The 23062-nt window shown below is 41.7% G+C and overlaps 1 protein-coding gene and 1 pseudogene across 3 annotated transcripts in view; one reads left to right on the forward strand and one right to left on the reverse strand.

Annotated features, from left to right (window-relative positions):
- EEA1 (early endosome antigen 1) overlaps positions 1–23062 on the reverse strand; it is a 472296-nt gene that overhangs the window by 231194 nt on the left and 218040 nt on the right. The window lies entirely within an intron of this gene.
- On the forward strand, positions 5186–17673 carry LOC100345839 (large ribosomal subunit protein eL27-like; annotated as a pseudogene).

The raw sequence follows: 23062 nt of genomic DNA on the forward strand, positions 1-23062 counted from the left end.
CAAAGTACCCGCAAACAAAAGATGAGTTTCAACAATATACAGATACAGAACTAGCTAAAATAGAATTATATGATACCTTCTCCAGTGATTATAAATTTTCATTCCCATTGTATAAGAGTGCCTATCTCCACACACTTGCTAAAACAAGGTTTAACTCCCTTAATAGTTTGTCAATTTGGTAGCTGAAAAGTAAAAATTTACTTTGTTTTCATTATATGTTGTAGTCATTAGTGCTTCATAGCAAATGTCTCTGATTTTCTGCCTCCAAGCACATAGATTACATTTCATGGGCCCTTTTTAATTAGGTGGCACCATTGAGACCCGTTGTAGTCACTGAGTTGTGAATAGTAATGATAGTATCCTTTCTAAGCTAAGTACCCCACAGCCAGTGTAAGACCCTACTGGGCTCTCTCTAGCTTCTGTTGTTGATTACCAACAACATCGCAGACAGTTTTCTGGGTCCCATAATCAACATGTGGACAAACCGTGGAACAACATGGGCCAAAGCCTTTAGCTAAGCTACAAAGATATGAGTCAAAAGTGAAACTTTGTTGTTTTAAGCCACCAAAATTTGGGGTTGACTATTCCAGTAGCATTGCTTAGAGCATCCTCACTGATAAACATCTTTGATCACAGCTGAGACACGTTTTCCTATGTTTACTGATGATTTGAACTTCCCTTCTTGTGAATTTTCTGCTCACGTCCTTTCCTATCAAGTTGTTAACCTTACTTCACTCAGCTACACATTTGTCAAGGTTGCATCTGATTGTCACTGAGGTATATGAGAGAAAGATGGAGTTGGTGACCTACAAGGTAACATACAGGTCAACCACAATAGCCTCTAACGCCCCAGGGTGAGATTTCTCAAGTGGAGATATAGTCTTGCTCAGTCTCCATGATCTGCAAGTCATTTTCCACAGAGTTCTTTTTTCTTTTTTAAGTACTTACTTATTTGAAAGGTACAGAGACAGACAAAAACAGACAGAGAGAGCTCCCATCTGTGAGTTAACTCCCCAAATTCCTATAAGCGCTGGGGCTGGGCTGGGCCAGGCCAAAGCCACAAGCAAGGAACTCCACAATCCAGGTCCCTCCCACATGAGTAGCAGGAACACAATTTGTTGAGCCATCACCAGCTGTCTCCCAGGGTGTACATTAATAGGAAGCTGGAATCTGGAATAGAGCCAGCATCTGAACCCCAGGCACTCCTATATGAAATGTAGGTGTCTCAAACACTATATCAAATATTTTACATGAGTTCCTTTTTCAGAGTGAGGTGCTTTCACTTCAATGATAATGTAAAAAATATTAATATAGGCTGGCGCCGCGGCTCACTAGGCTAATCCTCCACCTTGTGGCGCCAGCACACCGGGTTCTAGTCCCAGTCGGGGCGCCGGATTCTGTCCCGGTTGCCCCTCTTCCAGGCCAGCTCTCTGCTATGGCCCGGGAGTGCAGTGGAGGATGGCCCAAGTCCTTGGGCCCTGCACCCACATGGGAGACCAGGAGAAGCACCTGGCTCCTGCCTTTGTTTTTTTTTTTTTTTTTTTTTTTTTTTTTTTTTTTTTTTTATCTTTTATTAAATGAATATAAATTTCCAAAGTACGACTCATGGGTTACAATGGCTTTCCCCCCCATACCGTCCCTCCCACCCACAACCCTCCCCCTTCCCACTCCCTCTCCCCTTCCATTCACATCAAGATTCATTTTCGATTATCTTAATATACAGAAGATCAACTTAGTATACCTTAAGTAAGGATTTCAACAGTTTGTTCCCACACAGAAACATAAAGTGAAAAATAATAGATGATTTTTTTTTAAATGATGATGAAATCAGATCAGACTTATTGTCATGTTTAATCCCAGTAAAAAAAAAAAAAAAAAGAAATTATCAATTCCCAACTTGGCTCCTGCCTTTGGATCAGTGCGATGCGCCGACTGTAGCGCACCGGCCACAGCAGCCATTGGAGGGTAAACCAACGGCAAAAGGAAGCCCTTTCTCTCTGTCTCTCTCACTGTCCACTCTGCCTGTCAAAAAAAATTTTTTTTAATTTAATATAATTATATTCAGGATCATCTGAATGGCCTGAAGTATGCAATTGACATTTACGATCCAAATGGTCTCTTATGGATGCCTAATACCACTACTTTTATTCTCAGAGACTAATGATAAAAAAGAACAAATATGGACCTAATACATTAGTGCTTCTGCACCAAGTGAGGGAAGAATGACGTCTCAGCATATTGTCCACCGTATGATCAGAGGTTGCCCAGCAGAATGTGGAAAACTGTGGGAGCACTGCGTCATCTCACAGCCTATAGCAGCAAAAGCAGCCTCAACTCAGGAATCTGGCACAGCACGCAGCACCAGTTTTATGTTGTTGCTTGCCTCAGTTCTCATCCTTTGCTTGCAAAGATCAGAAACAGAGTCTGGCTAGCACAAGCAAAATAAAGAACGGATAAGAATGATAGGAGAAAACGCAGAAATTTTTAAAAATTCTGAATAAACAGGTCTTAGAAAGAACCAGACAAGGGGATCTCCAGGGGCCTTAGTACCAGGAATTCCTGGATTAGTACATTTTAGAAGCTGCCAACAAAATGACTCAGCCCCAGCCTTCTTCTGTCTGTGTCTGTGCTCTGGACTCAGATTCCTGGCTTGATTTAGGTCATATGTCCACCATTTGGCTGTGTGAAAAGGAGAATTTGGGACCTCAAAATGCACAAGCCATCCAGATGCCTGATAGAAAAACAAAGGTTAATATTCTCAATATATGCTGTCAATATTAAGGGGCACTCCTAGAAGGTGTGTGGAATTTAATTCTTCCTGGGCAGAGCAGCATACAGATCTCTTCCTTAGAAAAGAAACTACTGTAGACTAAAATGAATATCCCGAGAGGCATGCAGGAAGAACATAAATTATAAAAGAACAACTTGCAGCCCGAGAAAGACATGGTCTTCCATGAACAGAAGGCAGGAAGGGCAAGAGGAGGAATTAAGCTGGTTCTTGGCTGTATAGGGCTTAGAGTCACCTTCTAAGAAACTGCCTTGTAGGAAAACACACAAAGAGAATGTACATCTTTGCTTAGTCTCTTTGTAAAATACTGAACTTGGAGTATATTTTTAATATACAGCAAAACTCTGAAATACACATAAGGGTATAGACAGCTTTTTTTTTTTTTTTTTTTTTTTTTTTACTATCAACCTCTCTTGCGCCTTCTGCAATGACTTATCCCAAGACTACTTTCTCTGCTGTCACCCTTTATTTCAGAAAACTGAACTTAACAACTTCCTCATTTTTGCCTTTGTCCCTTTTCATGGATATCAACTGTGCCTCTCTGGAATTTTTACCCTTCTACATAACAAAGAATTACCCAGGAAATAATCTGGGAAAAAACACAGGGGGCCAAGATAATAGGTAGGATTCACAATTTAGTCATTTCACCAGTAGCTTTCATTTTCCTTTAATTATAAATGTTTCCCCTGACTTCATTTATGACTTTCTGTTTGACCTATTGGTTATTTAGAAATATATTGTGTAATTTCCAAATATTTGAAGATTTTACCAGTTATCTTTCTATTATTAATATCTGGGGTTTTTTTTAAATGTGGATCAAAAGTATAGCTTTATTCTCAGTTGTTTAATGATGGACTATTCTAAAACTGTCAGTTAGGTCAAGTTAGCTGGTCTTGAATTAATGACAATTAGCCTTAAAATACTATTATGCTTCATGCAAGTGTATTCCCAAGTCTGCACTCCCATCTTTGTGCTACATTTTACTTTACACATGCTACATACATATACTATAGTGATACTATTTCTCACTGTAGTAAATTATTTATCTTTTTAGAGAAATTGGAAATTAAAAAGAATTTCATATTTTTCTTTCATTTATGCCATTTCTAGAACTCTTTATACTTTTGTGCATAGCCAACTTTCTGCTGCATATAATATTGCTTCTGACTAAAGAGATTTCATGAGCCCTTTTTCTTTAATTTTTATTTGTTTATTATTGATTTATTTGAAGGAGAGAGAGAGAGAAACAGAGAGCCTCCATCCACTGGTTCACTCCCCAAAAGTCTGGGGCTGGACCAGGATGAAGCCAGGATCCTAGAACTCAATCCAAGTCTCCCATGTGGGTGGCAGAGACCCAAGTACTGAAGTCACCACTGCTGCTCCCAGAGTACACATTAGCAGGACTGAAATGGAGAGCAGAGCTGGGACTGAACCCCAGGGACTCCACTACGGGGTGTGGGCATACCCAGTGGCACTTTATCTCTTGCACCAAATGTCCACCCACTTTTAGGAGTGCAGGTCTTCATTTTCTCAGCTTTTGTTTAGAAAAAACCTTTATTTATCCTCAAATTTTTGAAAGATATTTTTGTCAGTTTTATTTTGTCAGTACACTGTCTTCTGACATGTACAGTTTCTGACAAGAATACTGCAGTAATCCTTAGCATCACACCTCTGTAATCTGTTATTTTTTTGACTGCCTTTAGAAGTTTGCTTTATGTTGGTTTTCAGTATCACGCGTATTGATGTTGGTTTTTGTTTTGTTTGTGGAACATCTATTTCTTACAGCAATGCTTTTCAAACTTTAGTGTGCATATGAATCTCTGAGGACTCTGTCAAAGTAGATTTTATTCAATAGATCTGTGGTTAGATCTGAGTTTCTGCATTTCGAACAAACTACCAGGAGAAAGCAATGTACGCATTGCCTTAGAAGATGCTGTCAAGAGTAAAAAAAGGCAAGTAATTTACCTGCCAGTAATTTCTTATTTCTTATCTTTCATGGATGAAGTTCATCTCATAGGATATTAATGACATCCCCCCACAACATATTTTTGGACCGTGTTACCAGTCCCTTTAGTCTAGCCTCCATCAGTATAAAAGATGTTCCAATGGCACAGAAGGCAAGATCCTTGGAGATTGGTGCAACCATTAGTTTCATAAAATGAGAAAATGGTAGTGGCAGCCACTGGAATAGCATAAGTCAGAAATAAAGAACAAAAATGAAAGCACTAGGTGGAGGGAAAGTTACGTGAATCTGTAGAGGTTCATAAATTGGGTCCAGTCCCAAGGGAATGCCTTTTAAGGGCATGATGTGGAAGTGGCACAGAATGTATCTATTCACATCTCATTGCCAAAAAGCTAGTTACACCAATGACATTTAGATGCAAGAAAGATGGGGAAATGTTGATGTTAGCTGGGAATCTGTGTGGTTACCAGAACTTTTTAGAAGAGAACAGTTATCAGGTAGTCAATACCAGTCTCCGCTACAACAGCACACATAACTGTTTCACATGGCTCAGATCAATCCTCACAAGTAGAGGAACATTTACCCCATCATTCAGCATTAGCTAAAGTTAGAGATGGACTAAATTAAGGAAGAAAATTCTGAGTGTGATTGGCATTTAGCACATCGCAGACAATTCTATTAACATACTGCTAAACTGTTTCCAGAAATATTTTAATATTATACCAATGTTGTCCTTATGACACCTACACTCATAGTCTGCATAAGACCTGCCCCTTGGGGTACAGCAGACACTCTCCCCATTCTCCCTCCCAACTGTGGTCCTAAATAAATGAACTTTTCAGAAACAAAGCTTAAAAAGATTTAACTATCCTGATACAGAAACAATACCTGTGATGGAACTGGATGCACTGGAACAAATTTTTGACATCTGGCCTGCCATGGAACTTTTGTAGTTATTCGTTGAAAGGAGGCATTAAAGATGAGGAACAAGTCTCTTATACCCTGGTATAATACTAAGTTGCAAAGCCCCAGCAATCTGCCTTGACAAGAGAGCTTTATATTCCAGTGCTTGCTTTTTCCTATGAGACAGGAAGAACAGCTTTGCAATGACAGTTATTCACCTGGATTAAATGTTATTTTATAAATGGAAAATCATACTCGTTCTTTTGCAAAATAGAACTCCAGGACCTTTATTATAAGTTCCTAGCAAAGAATCCTTGAACAAGTTGCCCTCAAACACTCCAGGGTATTAAAAATTCAGTAGTTGGGACTGGCGCTGTAGCTCAGCAGGTTAAGCTGCTGCCTACAGTGCTGGCATCCTACACGGGTGCCAGTTCAATTCCTGGTTGATCCACTTCCAATTCAGCTCTCTGCTAATGCACTTACAAAAGCAGTAGAAGATGGCCTAAGTGTTTAAGCCCCTGAACCCCCATGGGAGACCCCAAAGAAGCTTCAGACCCCTGGCTTCAGCCTGGCCCAACCCTATGTATTGCAGCCATTTGAGGAGTGAACCAGCGGATGGAAGATCTGTCCCTCTGTCTCTCCCCCTCTGTCTGTAACTCTTTAAAATAAGTAAAGAAGAAAAATAAATAAACCTTCTAATAAATTCAAATGTTGCTTAACATTTCACTAGCATTTGGTTATACTCAATACATCATAAGAACTTCAGTTAGTAAAAATTATCTTAATACAGAGATATATATAGAAATGTAAAAATTGCTAAAGAACAACAACAATGAGAAAAAATTCCTACATTATAAAAAGCTCTATGAATTATAAGGAAAGATAACTATCAGAAATGTAAAAAGTGGGCAAAGGACTTGAATAAGCAAAATAACAAATTGCTAATATTCGCATGGAAAAGAGTTCAACTTAATTAATTGTTAAGAATGGTGGCGTAACTGGTCCAAGCCCCAGCTGCTCCACTTCTGATCCCGCTCCCTGCTAAGGCACCTGGGAGGGCAACAGAGAATGGCTCAAGTGCTTAGGACCCTGTAATCCATGTAGGAGGCCCAGGTGGAGTTCCAGGCACCTGGTTTCAGCCTGACCCAGCCCAGGCCATTGCAGCCATTTGGGGTGTAGGCAAGTGGATGGAGAATTTCTCTCTCTCTCTCTTTTTCTCTATATATCCCTCTTTCTGTAATTCTGATCTTCTACTAAATGAATAAAAATTAAGAAAAAAAGAAATATATTGGGGGCCGGCACTGTGGTGTAGCGGGTAAAGCCACCGCCTGCTCCGCCGGCATCCCATATGGACGCTGGTTTGCGTGCCAGCTGCTCCACTTCCAATCCAACTCCCTGCTAAGGCTTGGGAGAGCAGTAGAAGATGGCCCAAGTCCTTGGGCTCCTGCACCCACGTGGGAGACCTGAAGGAGGCTCCTGGCTCTTGGCTTTGGATTGGTGCAACTCTGGCCATTGTGGCCAGTTGGGGAATGAAACAGCAGATGGAAGACCTCTCTCTCTCTCTTTCTCTCTCTACCTTTCCTTCTTTCTCTATGTAACTCTAACTTTGAAATAAATAAAATAAATCTTTAGAAAAATATATATTTAAATCCCTATAAGTTTATTGTTAATCTAACTAATTTGAGGTAATTTTATCATTTTTTAAGAGGCAAAGTGATGGGAAAGAGAGAGAGAGGAAATTAAAACTGTAATACTAATTGTTGCCAATAGGTTGGAAAATCAGCATTTTAATCCACTGCTGGGGACCAAATTCTGATACACTGATAGTGGACATATTTTCTGGAAGGCAATTTCGAACTATGTGATTAATTATAGAGGAGGCTGTGGTGTCTTAACAGAAGCAATTCCTTACATGTAGGTCTTCATCTTTTCTACTGTGTGACCATGCTTCCTTAGTCACAGCTAACTGGACATTTGATTCAAAGGCAGCCAATAGCCAAAGCTTACTACAAAGAAACAAAGCATTGAAATGCTTAACTCTAAGCAAACATTGGCTATTATGTGAAAGTTCTGTGTGAAATTCATGTGTGAAAGTTCACCCATAGGGATAAAATAAGTCATCTCTCTTAGAGATGCTGAATGCAAGGCATACAGAAGAGCCTATAGTCGGCAGTAAGCAGGAAGGGAGGGAATCCACGGAGGAAACAATAAACGGAAGCTAGGAAGCAGTAGAATTCATGAAGGAGGAGGAACTATGAACAAGCAGAAGTCGTGGGCTGGAGAGAGGATAGAAGGTGATCAGCCGGCTGAAGCAGAAGCAGAAGTTTTGTATGGGACACAGAAACGGAGCTCACTAAAGTAGAGCAGCCACCGACGCGGCTGCAGCTGCTCTGTGTCGTCAGTGACATCCCAGCTCCTCCTATTCTTCGAGATCTTTGCTTACCTTTCCCTGTACTCTTAAAATAAATCTACACTATTTGAAGAAAAATAATAGACTTCTTTTCTTTATAAAGGAATAATGTCCAACCAACACAAGTATTATGCCTTTTTGTTGTTGTTAAAGATTTATTTTATTTATTAGAAAGGTAGAGTTACAGAGGGAGAGGGAGAGACAGGGAGAGGGAGAGACAGACAGATCTTCCTTTCACTGCTTGACTCTCCAAGTAGCCACAACAGCTGGGGCTGGGCCAAGCCAGGAGCCAGGAGCCAGGAGCTTCATCTGGGTTTCCCACATGGGTGAAGAGGCCCAAGGACTTGGGGCCATTTCCCATTGCTTTCTCAGGTGCATTAGCAGGGAGTTGGATCAGAAGTGAAGCAGCTGGGACTCTAACCAGTGCTCATATGGGATACTGGCAAAGGCAGTGATTTCACCTACTACGCCACAGGCCAGCTTCAAGTATTATACTTATTAATAAAAAATTTGGCTGAGTGTTTGGTGTAGTTACTAAGATTCTGCTGTGTGTTTTTTTTTGGGGGAGGGGATGTGCTATATTGTGGCACAGCAGGTTAATCCACTGCTTCCCATGTCACAGTGCCACTTGGAGTCCCAGCTGCTCTGCTTCCAATCCAGTTTCTTCCTAATGTGTCTGGGAAGACAGTGGATCATGGCTTAAGTGTCTGGGTCCTGGATAGCTACCTGGGAGAGTCAGATAGGGTCCTGGCTTCAGCTTGGTCTAGCCCTGTCTGTTACAGCCATTTGGGGGGTTGAATCAGAGGATGAAAGATCTTTCTCTGTCTCTCCCTCTCTTCCTCCCTGATATTCTGTGTTTCAAATAAATAAATATTTATTCTTTTTTTGAAGATGCTTGCTCAGGACTTCCACCTCAGCTTCCTGCTAATGCACGCCCTGAGATGGCTCGAGTGGTTGTGTCCCTGCCACCCACATGGAAACATGAACTGAGTTCCTAAGTCTTGGTTTTGATCTGGCCCAGCTCTGGCTATTGTTGGCATTTGGGGACTGGATCAAAAGATAGGAAATTTCGGCCTGTCTGCCTCTCTGCTTTTAAAACAAATAAAATATATTTTTTAAAAAGCATACACATGTTGACCCACTAGTTATACTTCTAAGAATTTATCCCAGGAAAATAATCTTGATAGTCCTCAATGATATTCATTTTTATTGGTGTTTAAGACAGAAAAAGTAGAAGCAATTTCACGTTCAAAATGGAGTTATAAAATAATTTTTCTACATTTCTACAGTGGAATACTATGTGGTTATTAAAAATGATGTGGTAAGGAATTTTTTAATGATAAGAAAAAGTTACAATGTATCATTATGTAAAATATATGATTTATTCAATAAGTAGTCTTCATTTGAAAATTTCAGAGATCTGAAGGATGAGGGCTCTTTCTTAAAGATTAAAATATCTAATAAAAAAGCTAAGAAAAAATACCATTGTCCTTTTATATTAATTTCTGAGATATAATTCAGTTGAAAATAAAATTTGCCCTTTTGAAGTGTATAATTCAGTACATTTTAGGTATTCACAAATCTTTGCAAACAACATTCAGTTGACGATAAAATTTACCCTTTTGAAGTGTATAATTTTTACGTATTCACAAATGTTTACAACAGCACCACTGTCTAATTTCAGAAAATTTTTCACAACCCCCAAAAGAAATCCTGAACTCGGGCTGGTGCTATGGCCTAGGAGGTTAAGCCTCCACCTGCAGCATCGGCATCCCATATGGGCACTGGTTCAAGTCTCAGATGCTCCATTTCTAATCCAGCTCTCTGCCAATGGCCTGGGAAAGTAGCAGAAGGTGGCCTAAGTTGCTTGGATCCTTGTACCCATGTTGGAGATCTGGAAGAATCTCCTGGCTCCTAGCTTCTGATTGGTCCAGATCCAGCTGTTGCAGCCATATGGGGAGTAAATGAGGGGATGGGAGAGAACACTATCCTGGTCTCCCACATGGCTGGCAGGAATGCAACTACTGGAGCCACCACTGCGGCCTCCCAAGGTCTGCATTAGAAGGACACTGAAGTCAGGAGTTTGAGAAAGAGCTACAGGCAGGAATTGAACACAGGTACTCAAATATGGGATGCGAGCATCTGAACCATTACCCTAATTGCCAGGTTAATACCTGTCCATTTTTGCTCTTTGATATTAACTACTGTCACTGGATGATCAGATCTCCTCAAAGAACACTAAGCCATTCTAGCCAAGTGTTTTTCAGTTGTTCAATGCACATTGAAATTAGAAGATCGTGGAGGATCATTAGATGAGTTGTTTTAAGTTAAATATGCCATATTAGCAAATACAAACCTAGGATACTCAGTTAAATATCATATCAATAACAACTAATGTATAGTATAGATATATCTCAAATATTTTTGTTGTTGTCCATCTGAAATTCTAGTTTAACTGTGAGTCTTGTGTTTTATCAGGAAATCCAATTTTCTGGCCGGTGCCGCAGCTCAACAGGCTAATCCTCCGCCTGCGGCGCCAGCACACCGGGTTCTAGTCCTGGTCGGGGCGTCAGATTCTGTCCCGGTTGCCCCTCTTCCAGGCCAGCTCTCTGCTATGGCCCAGGAAGGCAGTGGAGGATGGCCCAAGTTCTTGGGCCCTGCACCTGCATGGGAGACCAGGATAAGTACCTGGCTCCTGCCATCGGATCAGCGTGGTGCGCCGGCCACAGTGTGCCGGCCGCAGCGGCCATTGGAGGGTGAACCAACGGCAAAAGGAAGACCTTTCTCTCTGTCTCTCTCTCTCACTATCCACTCTGCCTGTCAAAAAAAAAAAAAAATCCAATTTTCATGAGTTATAGACAAAAAAGACTCACAACTGTATTTCCAGATTGCTTGATAGGGATACTATCTTCTTTTTTAAACTACCACTGAAGCCCTTTTCTAGTCTAAAACTGATAACCAGTTTTGACAAATGTAGGTTTAATTCTCTTGTGAAGAATATGCCAATTTGGCATGATAACAATCCTATCCATATAGCTCATGCACAAACAATTATATCTAAAGGTCAACTTAGAAGCATTAATCAAGGCTCATAGTCTCAACAGCCAGATTTTAGGTTCAGCTCAGCTCCTGGCAAAACACAGATAGGGGCCAGATATGTTCAAGAAAGACTTTTAGAAAAACAGAACAACCAAATCAGGAAAACAAGCCAAATCCACAAAGTCAACAGCTTGTAGATGGATAGATAAATAGACAGACAGATAGGGCATATACTGGAGACACAATATTTAGGTTTGGTTCCAGACCTCTGTAATAAAGGATATGGCATGGATTCTTTGGCTTTCTGGTGCAAATGAAGGTTCTTTATACTATGCTCTAATCTATTAAGTATATAATAGCATTGCATTATATACTTTATTATAAATAAACATACCTTAATTTAAAATACTTTATTGCTAAAAATTGCTAATGATCCTCTGAGCCTTCAGCAAGTACTCATCTTATAGCTAGTTCACAGAGTCTTGCTTTGATGTTGATAGGTGCTGACAGATCAGGGTAGTGATTGTGGAAGATTGAAGTGTCTTTGACAATTTCTTTAAATAAGACAACAATGAAGTCTGCTGCATTGATTGAACATTCCTTTCATGAAATATTTCTCTGAAGCATGTGGTGCTTTTTGATAACATTTTATCCATAGGGGAGCTTCCTTCAAAATTAAAAGTCAATTCTCTCAAACCCTGCCACACAGTCTGTCAACTAAGTGTATTCTAATAAATATTCTAAATCTTTTGTTGTCATTTCAATAATGTTCGCAGCATCTTCACCATTAGTAGATACTATCTTAAGAGCCACCTTTGCTTTCTCATAAGGAGCAACTCCTCACCCACTGATATTTTAGCTTGAGATTGCAGCAACTCAGGCACAACTCAGACACCACTTCTAATCCTAGCTTTCTGTGATTCCTACCACATCTGCTGTTCCACTGACATACCGAACCTCTCCAAATCACCCAAGAGGGCTGAATTCAACTTCTTCCAAGCTCCTATTGGTGTTGATATTTTGACATATGCCCTGCCTCCACCCACGAATGCTCTTAATGGCATCTAGAATAGTGAATCTTTTCCAAAATATTTTCAATTTACTTCCCCCAGATCCTTAAGAGGAATCACTATCTATGGAAGTTATCACTTTACAAAGTGCATTCCTTAAATAATAAGACTTGAAAGTCAAAATTAAGGGCAGATGTTTGGCCCAGCCATTAAAACATTACTTGGGATACCCATATCCTATATCAGACTCCTTGGGTTTCAGTCTTGGCTCTGATCCTGATTTCAGTTTCCTGCTAATCTGCACCCTTGAAGGCAGCAGGTCATGGCACAAGTACTTGGGTCCCTACCTATCATAGAGAAGATCTGGACTGAGTTCCTGGCTCCCAGATTCAGGCCAGCACAGTCTATCTCTTACAGGCATTTGGGAAGTGAACCAACAGATGGGAGTGCACTTGCTCATATTCTCTCTCTCTCTCTCTCTGCCTCTTAAAGAAAAATAAGTAATTTTTTAAAAGATTTATTTTATTTATTTGAAAGACAGTTACAGAGAGGTAGAGACCAAGAAAGTGAACCATCCGCTGGTTCACTCCCCAGATGGCCACAATGGCCGGAGCTGCACCTATCCAAAGCCAGGAGCCAGGAACTTCTTCCTGGTCTCCCACGTGGGTGCAAGGGCCCAAGGACCTGGGCCATCTTCTACTGTTGTCCCAGGCTGTGGTGGAATGAGAAGGCCATGCCTAGATGGCCGCTGGCAACAGAAACTGCCTGGCAACAGGCTGTTATTGGATGGCTTCAGAAACCACATGACTGCTGGCGCCATGGCTCACTAGGCTAATCCTCTGCCTGTGGCACCAGCACTCCAGGTTCTAGTGCCGGTTGGGGCGCCAGTTCTGTCCCAGTTGCTCCTCTTCCAGTCCAGCTCTCTGCTGTGGCCTGGGAAGGCAGTGGAGGATGGCCCAAGTGCTTGGGCTCTAACACCCGCATGGGAGACCAGGAGGAAGCACCTGACTCCTGGCTTTGGATCAGTGCAGCACGCCGGCCATGGCAGCCATTTGGGGGGTGAACCAACGGAAGGAAGAGATTTCTCTCTGTCTCTGTCTCTCTCTCACTAACTCTGCCTGTAAAAAAAAAAAAAAAAAAAAAAAAAAAAAAAAAAAGATGGAAACCACATGGCAATGGAGCCTGCCTAGCAACAGGCTGTGATTGGATGGCTTCGGAAACTGCCTGGCAACAGGCTGTTATTAGTTATGGCATAAACTGCCCCTTGACTGGATTGGCTGCCTTGGCTATATAAGCTGCTGTACCAACTGAAATAAATGAGTCTGCGGGCTGCTCGCCTCTGGCCTGCTTTCACATGACTCCCAGGGTCTGTGTTGTGACTCCGTGCCTCTTGCCCCCACCACCATGCTCCTCCTCTCAGAACGAATCCACCTCAACACCAGGCCATAACAGAGAACTGGATCGGAAGAGGAGTAGCCGGGACTAGAACTGGTGCCATGTAGGATGCCGGCGCTTCAGGCCAGGGTGTTAACCCGCTGCGCCACAGAGCTGGCTTTTAAAAATAAGTAAATTTTAAAAAAAGATTATTTATTTAAGAAGCAGCATTAGAGAGAGAGAGAGAGAGAAAGAGAGAGAGAGAGTCTTCTATTTGCTGGCTCAATCCCCATATGGCTGCAATGGCCAGAGTTGGGCTAATCCAAAGCCAGGAGCCAGGAGCTTTCTCCAGGTCTTGCACTTGGGTGCAGGGGTCCAAGCACTTGGACCATCTTCCACTACTTTTCCAAGTCATTAGTAATGAGCTGGATCAGAAGAGGAGCAGCCAGGAAGCAAACTAGCGCCCATATAGAATGCCGGCACCACAAACAGACAGTGCCAGCCCAAATAAATAAATTTTTTAAAGTCAAAATTACATATAGATCTATGGTCTTCAGAATACGTGCTGTGTTAGCAGGCGAAAACACTATGAATCCTGTTTCAGAACTCCATCACAACTCTTGGGCAACCAAGTACATTGTGAATTAGCAGTACTACTTTGAAAGGAATCTTTTTTCTGAACAGTGGGTTCTCCAAGTGAGCTTAAAATATTCAGTAAGCCACACTGTAACAGATGTGCTGTCATCCAGGTTTTGTTGTTCCATTTATAGAGCAGAGTAGATTTAATGAAACTTAAGCCCCACAATATTTTCAGATTGGTAATGAAGCAGCGGCTTCAATTTAAATTTGCCAGCTGCATTAGCCCCTAACAATAGTCAGTCTTTTCTTTGAAGCTTTGAAGCCAGGCATTGTTTTCTCTATCTGTGAAAGTTCCAGATTGAGTCTTCTTCCAATACAAAGCTGTTTCCTCTACATTATGAATCTGTTGTTGAGATTAGCCATCTTCATTAGTTATCTTCTTTATTTTTTAAGATTTATTGGCCGGCGCCGCGGCTCACTAGGCTAATCCTCCGCCTGTGACGCCAGCACACCGGGTTCTAGTACCGGTCGGGGCGCCGGATTCTGTCCTGGTTGCCCCTCTTCCAGGCCAGCTCTCTGCTGTGGCCTGGGAGTGCAGTGGAGGATGGCCCAAGTGCTTGGGCCCTGCACCCCATGGCAGACCAGGAGAAGCACCTGGCTCCTGCCATCGGATCAGCGCGGTGCGCCAGCCGCAGCGCGCCGGCTGTGGTGGCCATTGGAGGGTGAACCAACGGCAAAGGAAGACCTTCCTCTCTCTCTCTCTCGCTCTCTCTCACTGTCCACTCTACCTGTCAAAAAAAAAAAAAAAGATTTATTTATGCATTTATTTGAGAGGTAGAGTTACAGACAGAGAGAGGGAGAGACAGAAAGGTCTTCTACCCACTGGTTCACTCCCCAAATGGCTGCAATGGCCAGAGCTGGGATGATCTAAAACCAGGAGCTAGAAGTTTCTTCTAGGTCTCCCTCATGGATGCAGGGGCCCAAGCACTTGGGCATCTTCCACTGTTTTCCCAGCCCATAGCAGATAACTGAATCAGGAGAGAAACAGCAGGGACATAATCAGCACCCGCATGGGATGCCGACGCTGCAGGCAGAGGCTTAGCCTACTACACCATGGTGCCAGCCCCTTCATCAGTTATCTTAACTGTAGCTTCTGGATAACCTGCTGCTGCTTCTGTGTAGACCCTTGCACTTTTATGTTACAGAGATGGATTCTTGGCTTAAACCTCAAGAACCAATCTTTGCTTGCTTTAAACTTATCTTCTGCGGCTTCCTCACCTCTCTCAGCCTTCACAGAATTGAAGAGGGTTAGGGCCTTGCTCTGGGATAGGCATTGGCTTAAGGAGATGTTTTGCTGGTTTGATTTTCAAGCACTAAAACTTTCTCCATATCAGCAATCAGACAGGTTCACTTTCTGATCATCTGTGTGTTCTCGGGACTAGCATTTTTTAGTTCAGTCAAGAATTTTTCCTTTGCATTCACAATTTAACTGCTTGGCACAGAAGTCTTGCCTTTGGTCTATCTCTGCTTCTGATATGCCTTCCTCACCAAGCTTTTGATTTAAACTCAGAGCCATCTGACTCTTTCACTTGAACACCTGGAGGTCATTGTAGGGTTATTAATTGGCTCAATGTCAATACTGTTGTATGTAAGGAAATAGGGAGGCCAGAGGAGAGGGTAAGAGACGAGACGGGGGAACAGATGATTTGTACATTAATCACAACAAGGATAACATTTATTAAGTTCACCATCCTATACGGTCACAGTTCATGATACCCTAAAACAATTACAATAATAACATCAAATATCACTGATCAGGGACTAGGCCCTGTGACATAGCAGATAAAGCTGCCACCTGTGGCACCAGCATCTCATATAGGCACCAGTTCAGGTTTCAGCTTCTCCATTTCCAATCTATCTCCCTGCTAATGGTCTGGGGAAGCAGTGGAAGACAGATGGCCTAAGTTCTTGGGCCCCCGCACTCATGTGGGAAGACCTGGCTTTGGGTCAGCCCTGCTGTAGCCACTGTAGCCATTTGGGGAGTGAACCAGCAGATGGAAGATCTCTCTCTTTCTCTCTCTCTCTCTCTCTCCATCTCTCTATAGCTCTGATTTTTAAATAATAACTCTGATTTTTTAAAAAAAAGAGTTATTTATTTTATTTTACTTGGAAGTCGCAGTTACAGAAAGAGAGGAGAGGCAGAGAGAGAGAGAGAGATGTCTTCCATCCGCTGGTTCACTCCCCAAATGGCCACAATGGCCGGAGCTGCGCCGATCCAAAGCCAAGAGCCAGGAGCTTCTTCCAGTCTCCCATATGGGTGCAGGGGCCCGAGGACTTCGGCCATCTTCTACTGCTTTCCCAGGCCATAGCAGAGAGCTGGATTGGAAGTGGAGCAGCTGGGTCTCAAATCCCATATGGGATGCTGGCACTGCAGGCAGTGGCTTTTACCCGCTACACCACAGCACTGGCCCCAAATAAATAACTCTTAAAAAAAAAAGATCACGATCACAGATCACAATCACAGGTATAATAATAAATAAAAAGTTTAAAATGTTGCGAGAATCATCAAAAGGTAATACAGACATATGAAATGAGTATATGCTGTTGAAAACGATAGCATACACGAACTTGCTTGATGCAGTTGCCACAAGTGTTCAATTTGCAAATAACACAATATCTGCAAAGCGTAATAAAATGAATTCTAATAAAACAGGCTATGCCTGTATATGAATTTAGATCATTAAACATGACACAGTTCATTCCATAATACAGAATTTATTATCCATTAATATCAATCAATGAACAAATTGACTTGTACAAAAGGTTGGTAATTTGGAATGTAGTTGGAATCCTTCATTCTAACCAAAGACAGGAGCTCAAGAAAGCCTCAAATAATAATATTCTCAAATATGTGTTGTGAAGTATAAAAAAAAAATCAAAACACACTCCAGACAGAAAGTTTTGAGAATCTCTTTGGGCCTACAGGCAGTTTTTGGCCCTGGTCACACACAATTTCAACACACACAATCCTGTGCTTGATCATTCAAAAACTAATTTAAAAGTACTGTTAAGAAATTAAGAGTGGTTGCCATCAAAATAGGCAAGTTCATGAAACTGGGGAAAGTGGTGCTGGTCCTGGCCAGATGCTACTCAGAACACGAAGCTGTTGTCATGAAGAACACTGATGATGGCACCTTGAATAGCCATGCTCTGGTGGCTGGAATTGACTGCTAATCCCATAAATTGACAGCTGCCATGGGCAAGGAAAAAATCACCAAGAGGTCAAAGATCAAGTCTCTTGTGAAAGTTTATAACTACAGTCACCTCATACCCACCAAGTACTCTATGGATATTCCCTTTGACAAAACTGTGATCAACAAGGATATCTTCAGAGGCCCTGCTCTTAAACGGAAGGCCCAATGAGAGGCCAAGGTCAAGTTTAAAGAGAGGTACAAGACAAGCAAGAATAAGTGGTTCTTCCCGAAGCTGTAGTTTCAGTCATTTTTGTTCTAGTCATTAAAAATTTTAAGAAAAAAAAGAAATTAAGATCTATGCTCTTTGTAATCCTAATTGCTCTTCCTATTTCTTTATCAGGGATTCATTGATCACCTACTGTGTTGACTAGACATTCTGAGACCATCACTTTCAGGGTCTTTCAATAGGATTGAGGTGCGACAGGGGTAGCAGTTTGATTTTCTATTATGGGATCCATGTGGTATAGCTGAACCTACAGGTTTATTTCAAAAAGTTCATCGGAAGTAATATTAACAGATAAGTTCAATTTGTTGAAAAAAATTTGAAACCATACAATTTTTTCATAATATACCTTTTCCCTTTCCATGAACTTTTTGGAAACTCCTCATATGCATTAATTTCAAAATTTTTACACCAAAATCTTTTAAATTCATTACTATAATTTTAATTTTATTTTATAAAATTTCATTTTAATTTATAAAATTTTATTTTAATTTTATTTTTAATTTTTTTCATTTTAAAAAATTTATTTGTAATAGGAGAGGGAGGAGGAAGAAGGGTGGGAAGGTGGGTACAGTGGGAATAATCACTATGTTCCTAAAGTTGTATTTATGAATGCATGAAGTTTATATGCCTTAAATAAAAGGTTTCTGGGGGAAAAATATTTAAAAGGCAGAGAGACAGATATAGGAAGAGACAGAGACAGAGTGTTCTCAGAGAGAAAGAGAGAGAACAATGATTACTTTACTCCCCAAATGCCTACAACAACCTAGACTAGACCAGGCCAAAGCCAGGAACTTGGGAATTCAGTCTAGATTTTCCTTGTAGATGGCAGGGATCCAACTACTTGAACTATCACCTCCCAGCTTCCAGGGCCTGCATTTGTAGGAAACTTCATCAGGAGTAGAGCAAGGACTCAAACACAGGCACTCCAATAGGGAACGCAGCTACCCCAAGATGCATCTTGACTACTACATCAAAGTGACTGCCCCTCCATGAGCTTTTTGAAGAACCCTTCTATGACATGTTGTAGGTGGTAAGTACAGAGATTAAGAGTAGATTTGGAGGCCACACTGCCTAAGGTCATACCCCAACATGCAGCTTATAAATCTGTCTCCTCCTCACCCAATTCTCTGCTCAAAATCACCGCCTTCTGGAGGTCCACCCTAACTTTATTTTCTGGGAAAAAAATTTAAAATTTATTTGAAGGGCAGAGAGACAGAGAGACAGAGAGACAGGGACAGAGAGATAGAAACTTTTCATCTACTGGTTTACTCCCCCAAATGACCACAACAGTGGGGGCAGAGCCAGGCTGAAGCCAGGGGTCTGAAATTCAATTTGGGTCTCCCGCATGGTTGCAGAGAGAAGCACTTAAGCTTTCACCTGCTACCTCCTAGGGTGCACATTTGCAGGAGGCTAGAATCAGCAGAGCCAGGACACAGGCCCAGGCACTCTGATATGGGATTGGGTTATCCCAAGCAGCATTTTAACCAACTGTGCCAAACTCATGCCCAGTCCTCTATTTAAAACAAGTAGCCTTATCAGTCTCCAGGACATACTCTTGTTTTATTATCCTCACAATACTTATTACTCTCTGAAAAAGCATTTTTTAAAAAAATCTAGATGTTAATTTTACACCCTTATCAGAATATAAGCAGGGATCTCCCTGTCCAAACCAATAATATTGGTTAGTACCCACTGAACAGTCATTAAATGTTTCTGAATATATTGTAAATTAACTGAAGAATACAAACTTCTCAACAAAGTGGAAAGAATGAGAAGTGAAAAAGGAGAAATGAGCAAGACAGGATCTCTAGTTAATCTTCCTTTCCTTACTGAAGTCCCACTGCTCTGATAACAAAAGGCAACAAATGAATCAAAAGAGGAGCAAAATAAGCTAATTCTTGGCTTTTATGCTTCCTGATCACTTAAGGGATTTTGATGGATTATTTTGACTTTTTTTTTTTTTTTTTTTTTTGCCGTAGGCACTGGCATTAGAAACTTAACACCCTTCCATGTGGTTTCTCATACTCATAAAAAAGTTGGCCTACAGAGGGTGCTAGCTCACTTCCAAAAGAAAAAATAAGCGATGAGGCTTTCACTAGGTCTTGGGAAGAATTTTCAAAGGAAGGAACCAGCTTGATAACAATTAATGAAGAACATTTAAATGGTCACATTTTACTTCATAACCAAGGTTAAAGAAAAAAAAAAGCAATCTGCAAACAATACCAGAGCCATGTGAAGACCTTGCTGGAGGAAAAGTAGTGGCATAACTTTGCAAATTCAAGAAGCCAAGCTAGGAGAAGGATCTAGAAATAAGGACTGAATACGCATGCTGTGAAAGAGAAGCCTGGGGTTGGAGAAGCTGTGGGTCATGGATGCTGGGAAGTGGGGACTTGAGGGCCTGCGTGGGATCCCTGTAGACCCCACAGCTCCGTAACTGAGCCTATGGTTCCTGAAACTGAACCTTGGCGTCCACGTTTACCAACGTATAGTGTGTAGCCCACAGGTGGGTAAAGCGGAGAGCATGATGTGAGAGTACTGAAATAATACAGTTTGTTACAACTAGGGTAAGGGCAAGGGTGTCTGGTAGCAGGGAAAAGCCTCTTTGACATCTGGATCCATAAAGAAATCTTAGGAGAAGAAGTAGGAGGGAGGAAAGAGGGGAATATCATTATGTTCTTGGACTTGTATCTACAAATCATACGGAATCTGTGAAAATTTAATTAAAATTAAAGAGTGAAAAAAAAAAAGACACATGAGATCTCACTAGAGATCATGAGCTTCTAGAATGAGCAACAGTTGAGGCAGCTTTGACACCCTTAAGGCTGAGATTCATAATTCTAGTCCTCTAGCCAGCATCAGAAACAAAATTTTCAAGGAAAAGTTGGACTAGGAACTCTGAGAGCTGTAATACCTATTATCATTATGTTTGGTACTTTCACTTGACAACTGTTTTTGCCTTTGTCAGTTCAAGGTTGCCTTAGTCACTGTATTGTAATGTTCAATGGATAAACTTTAAACAAAGATCAACAAAGAACAAGGAATCATCTTGAGAAGAGCCACCTCCCTCAATTTAATTACAAAATCAATCAAATCAGCTTTTTGGCACAGTGTAGGGAAAACATTTATTTTACCAATGAACTGTCTTGGTGATTAAATGGTTCACTTGGAAGATAAAATGACAGTCTAAGATTTTAATCTTGAAAATAAAGTTTATCTTTCAAACACATTTTGAAGATTTTGAAGTCAGCTTCTTTTCCCCTAAGGATTTACTTCTTCTTTGATGCTCAGCTAATCTTCCTTTTGTTATTTTTAACCATTGGCCATGCATTCAAAGCAGAAAATCTGTTTAAATGATTGAAAGCCAATGTAAGCCCATAACCTAAATACCAGAAAGTTAGGAAAGAGAATAATTATTCAGGTCTTACTGGGAGTCACTTTATTCTTAATTTTATTACGACAATGTCGGAGCTAAGAAAACAAGGCCCCCAAGTATGGCACTTTTGCATAATGAATACTTTCAGACAAAGGACACTCCAAAGGGCTCAGAAGCAAAGTCTGTCTCTAACCTTCTCCGCCATTCTTTTCCTGCTCCCTTTTCTGCGCCAAGGGAAGCCTGAGGAACTCTAAGTCCCCTAACCCCTCTCCCCTAAAGCCAGCTATGAAACATAGGAATCTTACTTTAACTGGCCTACACATTTCTGTGTAAGAGCTGGCCATAAAGAAATTCCCTGAGAAACCTTGTTTGATTGTAAGTCTTAAGACCCCCACTCCAGAAGAGACCCTGTTCTCTATCCTGGACATAGGAATGCTACCCAGAGAAGCCAGGAAGAATCTGAAGAGACAGACCTTGCTGAATTCCACCCCACACCTCCAGTCTATCCCACTCTTCATCAAACCTAAGCCTGGAGGTCCACGGTTTCCCCCTGAGCTTTTGAGGCTTCATTTCTGAAGTCTTCTGTGTCACATACATCACTGGTGAAATAAATCTCTCAGGAACGACCTGGTTGTTGTTACCCTGCCGTTTATTATAGTTGTGTTGGCCTTGACTTCTTATGATGCCTTTTACATCCTGAGGCCCTACCATCCTGTGACTCTGTGAGGAAGCTCTGAGCCCCGGGCCAAACTGCTAATGGAATGAGCAAGGACAGTTGCCTGATGGGGAGAAGGAAACAATATTTTTGGTCTTACTTTTCAAGAGAAGCAGGAAGATTTGTGTGAAGTCCCTGATTTTTTTTTAAATGGTGGTAACTTATTAGAGCAAAAGTTTTCAATACCATGTGGACTGAATAAAGAAACTATAGGGCTGAATCTGGCTCAGGAACTGCCTTTTAGCAATGCCTGGTATTGGGCTGAGGAAGGTGACTTCACCAGGCTGCACAGCTGGTCCATGACAGACGGGCACAGGTTTTCCAGAGCCCAGGATTTCTTAAAAATACCATCCTTAGGTCCTGGCACACATGAGGAATCATGTTTATGAAATCCTTTTTGTTTAAAGGCTATTTTTTAAATTTAAGACAGGCAAAGTGAAAGAGAACAAGAGCGCCCATCTGCTAGTCCACTCCCCAGATGACTGCAACAGCCAGAGCTGGGCTAGAGTCAAAATGAAAAGCCAGGGACTCCATCCAGGTCTCCTACAACTCAACAATTCATCTGGGCAGCAAAGACCCAATTCCCATCATGGGTAGCAGGGACTCAACCTTTCAGGGTATGCATCAGCAGGAAACTGGAATCAGGAAAGGAACCAGGACTTGAACCCAGGCACTCGGATACAGGATGTCAGCATCTCAACTGGCAGCTTACGCCCACCTCATATGGAATCCTTTCATCTATACAAACACAGTAAAATCCTTTTAATTTTAATTTATTTATTTGAAAGAGTTACGGAGAGAGACAAAGAGACAGAAAAAAGAGAGAGAGAGAGAGAGAGAGAGATCTTCCATCCACTGGTACACTCTCCAGATGGCTACAATAGCCAGGGCTGGGTCAGGCCCAGGCCAGGAGCCAGGAGCTTCTTTTGGGTCTCCCACAGGGGTACAAGTGCTTGGGCCATCTGCTGCTGCTTTCCTATGAGCATTAGCGGAGAGCTGGATTGGAAGTGGAGCAGCTGGGACCTGAACTGGTGTCCATTCGGGATGCGGTGTCACAGGCAGCGGCTTTACCTGCTATGTCACAATGCTGGCCCCAGTAAAATCCTCTTTTACAAACTACAATGCATTGTTTCAACTTATTATAGGTGTCCATGCAAGTAAATATCAGGATCTGAAGTGAGGGAGACTTGGGGCTGGGGATTTTCTAAGTTGCCTATAAAACCTATCAAATAGAGGCCCTTGTTGTGGTATAGCGGGTTAAGCTGTCACTGGCAGCACCAACATCCCACGTGGCTGCTGATTTATGTCCTGGCTGTTCCACTTCCAATCTAGCGGCCCTGCCAATGTGCCTGGGAAAGCAACGGAGGATGACCCAAGTGCTTGGGCCCCTGCACCTACATGGGCGATCAGGAAGAAGCTCCTGGTTTC

This window comes from Oryctolagus cuniculus, chromosome 11 (genome assembly GCF_964237555.1).
Source record: "Oryctolagus cuniculus chromosome 11, mOryCun1.1, whole genome shotgun sequence".
NCBI lineage: Eukaryota > Metazoa > Chordata > Mammalia > Lagomorpha > Leporidae > Oryctolagus > Oryctolagus cuniculus.